We start from the raw sequence: 5,651 nt of genomic DNA, 5'->3' as shown, positions 1-5,651 counted from the left end.
AAGATTGTGCTTGGTTAGGATCTCTCCAGCTGAAATTTGGGTGGTTTCTCCAACCAGGGTTGTACGTATGAGAGAATGACTTATTATAGGCCCCTAAGGCATTACATTGCTCTTCATAAACCCCCTCATTTCACTAAAAGCTAAGCAGTCCTTAGCTAAATGATCTGTTCCTCCACACACAAAACATGGCTCATGTGTTTCTGCTCGGGCAATCATATGAAGTCCTTGCCCACCTTTTATCTTAAATGCCTCAAGTTGTTTTGTTAAGGACTCAACTTGGGCCTTGAGACTGTCCTCCTCCCTCAATTGGTAAATTCCTGCTAGTCGATGTCTGTTAGTGCTTTCAGTAGCACTTGGACTGGTCCAAGTATGAGATTTTTCTGCAAGCTCATTGAGATATTCCAAGGCCTCTTCAGGATCTTTTTGGAGGAATTCACCATTGCACATAATTTCTACAAACTGGCATTCACGGATTGTAAGGCCTTCATAGAAATAGCTGACTAGGCGCCATTTTTCATAGCCATGGTGGGGACAAAGAGTCAACAATTTTTTAAACCTTTCCTAGACTTGATAGAGAGTTTCATTGTCTTTTTGGTAAAAGGTAGAAATCTGTCTTTTTAAGCCATTGGTCTTGTGGTTAGGGAAATATTTGTGAAAGAATGACAATGTCATTTCATCCCATGTTCCAATAGACCTTGGTCTTAGAGAGTATAACCAACTTTTAGCCTTATCCTTCAAAGAGAAGGGAAAAAACTTCAATCGCACAGTATCCGCGATATTAGTTTGGTTATAGAAAGTGGCTACTACCTCCTCAAATTCTCTAATATGCACATAAGGATTTTCATTTTCTAAACCATGGAAATTTGGCAAGAGTTGAATCATGCCAGGTTTAAATTCAAAGTTAGGCATATTAGGTGGAAAGATGATACAAGAAGGGCTAGGAGTACAAGTAGGATGCAGATAATCATTTAGACTTCTCTGATGAATTTCCTCATGATGAGCCATTGCGAAAGGATTATGAGCAATTGTTGAGGTAGGAGAGGAAATGTTGGATGTATCTGAAGAGTTGTCACTAGGGGTGTCGGGTCTCCTAAAAAATCCCCCTAGTTCATCTCTATGATGATTCATCGACTTTAAAAAACGAGACCTTTTTTTTTTTGTTAAACTTGTTCCTTGGTAAATTTGGACAATTTAAAATGATCTCACATGCCTCACCAGAACTCCCTGAGGTTACTAGATGAGTATGAAAAATCACAATTCAAACCTTTTCAACCAAATGACCAATAAGTAAAATAATTTACTTATTTTGAAAGAACAAGCTTGATTCTTTTTAATAGTAACAAGTTCAAAAATGTAATAATACAAGGGCATACACAAGAAATATTCCCAAGCCGATTGGGAAGGTTGCCAAGGTACCGTTTCGTCCCACACTTTCCTAGACAGAACCAAGGTTCCCAGGAAAATGTAGAGGCTACTCTATCACAGACCTTAAAAGCCAATATTTCCAGGCAGAATACTCTCAGTATTTACCACATGTAGCATTACACTATTGTTCCCAATACTAAAACTTTTATGCTAAAATTTTATGAACAATATTTTTTTTAGAATTTTATGATTTTTTTTTAAAACAAGAATTGAAGAGAAAGAACTTAAATTAAAGCTAATCTAAAACCTAGCGTTACACAACTTATGGGACCTAAATTATCATCTACAAATATGAAACCTATAAATTTAAAGCTTAAAATAAACAAGAAAAATAATTAAATTCAAAAAGTTACAAAATTACTAATAAATGAAAATTACTAATATATATATAAATTATAACCAATAAACAAATAAACATAATAGGAAAGAAAAGAAAACAAAAATATAACTCACGTTAATAAAATCATGTTAATAATAAATAAGAGAGAATACAAATTAAAGAAAGAAAAACTGTAAAAGGAAATGTGACCTTTTATTTATTTATTCTTTTTTTTAAAAAACCTATTAATATTAAACTATATAAACTAAACACAATAAAAAAATAAAAAATGGAACGAAACAATAAACATGGATTTATTAACATAAACTTTTTTTATACACTAACAACGAAATATATATATATATATAAAATAAAACAGTAATCACAATCCTACACAAAGATAGCAAATAATAATAAAATAAGCTACTTACCTCTTGGCAGTGTATTCCACTAAGCTTTTGATATCTATCTCCCTCGCAACGACGCCAAAATTTGATTACGCCCAAAACTTGTCTTCACAAAGCGATTGTTGTAGTGTAGTATGGGCGGTCGTGTCCACAGAGAGATATCTTATCAAACAGTGATTAGTAGAACTTTAAGCGCAAAAAGTAAATAAAATCATTGGTGGTTTTTGAGAAAATGTTGAAAATAAAATTAAAGCAAATAAAATCGGTAGAAAAATTCAATAACAAAAGTGATAAGGTTTCAAGAATCACCTATATGTTTGGCTCATTTATTTGGATTTTGCTTCACACATATAACACAATTAAATTGTTCACTTCCCAACAATTTAATCAGAAGATAAAACTTGAAGAATATATATAATAAAATATATTCGAGTAATAACAATTCTCACCTTAGGAACTTAGAAAATAATCTTATGAAAAATCTAAGAGTGACAATATGCCTTATTGGCAATAATGCAATGAAAGACTAATCATAAAATTACAATATCAATATATTTGTACTATTATGTTCACATAGAAAAAGGATGACTATTTCTATATAATACTAAATAGATAAATATATTGATATAGAGAGATAAAGAAAAATAGAAGAAATGATATTACTCAAATGTATAAACTTTAAGTATTTGATGAATCAAAACACAAATAATATTTTACCTCCATATAGGATCATCTTTTACCTTATCTAGAAATTAGCCTAGAAAGCTAGTCATTCTCACAATAATCTAGAGAGAAAATATGAGAAGAAATAGACAAAATGAGACTAAATTTTACTAAAGCTTTTGCTAATGAAAATTACATTCCCTCTAAAGAGAAAACATGCTCCTATTTATAGTGTTTTGAAATACCTAAATTTTAAAGGAAAATAAACAACTAATTTAATTCCAAATAAATTGGCTTAATCGATAATCCCTAAGAAAATGGATCAAATTTAAATTGCAATCTTCTAATAGCCTTCAATTTGTGATTGGAATCAATTTGGTGGAGACACATATTGCTGTGAATGTTGACCTTGGAATCCGTGTGAATCAACACATTTAATATTTGATTGGGAGTATTTGTGCGTAATCAATTCTCCCAGGAAGATGATACACATCATATAATATCCAAGTGAAGAAAATAAAACAAATGGCTATGCACCAAAGGTTGACATGTGGCATCTGAAAATAGAAAATGAGTCACGACTTGGCTCATGCATGGAGTAAGGTTGGCGGACAAGACTCTTTTACAAATGGCTGGGCTCTTCTTCATGGGCTTCTCTTTCTTTGAGCATCTCATTTAATTCCTTTGTAATTTTGCCACATTTTTCTACAAAATCAAACAAATTAATTAAAATCACATATTTTCATATCAAATAAATACTTTCTAATAATTTCATGAAAATATATAATTAAAATGTAATTTATTTATACATTTTTACTTCCAAAAGTGCATTTTCATGCACTAATCACCTCCTCTTCCAAACCACTTACCCTCTTGGCCAAAGCAACCCCTAAGCCCAAGATAGGCCAATAAAGCCCTGGCATTGAAAGGTGAATTGCACCTATGACCTTTGGGGCGAAAATTCACTACAAAAGAGAGAAACCCTAGCTTTAGGTTTCTCTTTCGCACATTTTTTTAGAATTTCTTATTATTTTTGTAGTTGACAATTGAATGGCTAGCACAGTTGATAACTTACCTTTATTATTAGGCCTATTTTGTTTATATATAAGTGCAGTTCTATAATTACTTTACTTATGAATGTATATAAGCACACTTTAAAATTGTATGAACATTTAAATTTTACAAGATTTTAGTTTTATTTTTATGAAATTTATGAAATATATTTACTTTTGTTATGTATTTAATAAAAATAAGACTATATACATAATTTAGATTTTAAATCAAAATAAAATTTGGATTTTAATCAATACCCATATAAAATTTGCATTAAAAATTGACAAAAAAAAAAAAAGAATTTATTTCACTTCAGTTTTAAAGAAGAAAATGGAGTAAAAAAACAAGGGCTACTACTTTCGTTTCTTTATCAAAACCTAAGTAGAATGACTCACATACACATGCCTCTACTTCATTTAAGACTTTCTACTTTGATTTTCATAATTTTTACCTAGCCTAGAATGATGCTAGTTGTCAATCTATTGAGAACTGAAGTGTGAATGAGCTAAAAACGGAAGTAAAAGTCCTATCTCCTAGTAGTGAAAGAAAATAAAAAATTTAGGAGTGGCCTGAGCTCCCATTTGTGTATCTAGCTTTGGCACTGGTCACCCAAACCCCATTGGCATCACAAGTACATAGTGATTAAAGGTTGTTAAACATGGTGTTATAGTATAGATGAAGGAATGATAAGGGAGTACAATTGGGAAGATGAAATTGAGAAAGAGTTTAAAAAGAAATGTTATGATGAGATAACAAGATGGTTAGAAATCCTTTATTTTTGCAATCCAAACGCTCTTTTGATTTTAAAAAAAATCTCTCTTCATCAATATATTGCCTTCTTTCCTCCACTAGCAGGTTTTTTCGAAAAAATTCATTTATTCTGGTGTGGATGCACAAACTAGTTGTACCTACCGTTTCTTTTTTGGGGTCAATATCAGCAATGCAGTTCATCCAACGATAAACCTACAACATTTTCATTTTAGAGAACAAAATCTCCCTAGATACCTAAACTTGTTGAAGAGATGAAATATAACCAAGGTATATCTTTTTTATCAGAGGTTGAATCGATCACCAGAAGAAGAATTAGGCCAAAAATTAGGATAAATTCTGGTAAATTAAAACTTCTACCCTTTCCTGGTAGTCGATGACTATTCATAGCTATTACCTTGACACCAAAGAAGAGTTGGACCCAATGCTTTAGTCTATGGTTAGATGAATGAACCACCAGGGGCTCATATGAGAGTTGGTTTAACTACTCTAACTATGGCGGAGTATTTCCGAGATGTTAATGAACAAGATGTACTTCTATTTATCGACAATATCTTTCATTTTTCGTAACTCAATCATGTATGATGGAATCATCAAAGATTTGACCCTTTCAGTAACTCACTATAGGCTCGAGAAACAAAAAGAAGATGTGTACGAAAAAACTCTATTTTTATTTTTTTGTGTTTCGAATTGGTCAGGAATGAACTATCTCTCCAAGGATTGTGAAAGATGTTCCACTAGAAATATTCTTGTTATTGCTTCGACAAAAAAAAAACCATTGTTCAACTCTTTCACAACATGAAAAAACCAAAATCTCGGCCCTCCCTCTCTATCTATCCAAGGGATGGAAGGGCAGAGGTATGAGACAAATGTATGCATTTCGATTAGGGTCGTATTCTATAGTTACGATTTTACCATATATGTCTTTTTTATTCCGTCGAAAATCTATTTTATGGTATAGACGCTTATGACCTCCCCCTCTATGCCTTGCGGTAATTAGTACATGATACATCAGA

At 31.8% G+C, this 5,651-nt stretch overlaps 1 non-coding gene across 1 annotated transcript; it reads left to right on the top strand.

The window, feature by feature from the left end:
• Positions 1–517: 517 nt before the first annotated feature.
• Positions 518–625, top strand: LOC133781036 (small nucleolar RNA R71). Its single transcript, XR_009869834.1, has one exon. It is a non-coding gene; the product is annotated as a small nucleolar RNA R71 (small nucleolar RNA).
• The last annotated feature ends 5,026 nt before the right edge of the window (positions 626–5,651 follow it).

Source organism: Humulus lupulus, chromosome 5 (assembly GCF_963169125.1).
Source record: "Humulus lupulus chromosome 5, drHumLupu1.1, whole genome shotgun sequence".
NCBI lineage: Eukaryota > Viridiplantae > Streptophyta > Magnoliopsida > Rosales > Cannabaceae > Humulus > Humulus lupulus.
This window is presented reverse-complemented; position numbering and strand designations above follow the sequence as displayed.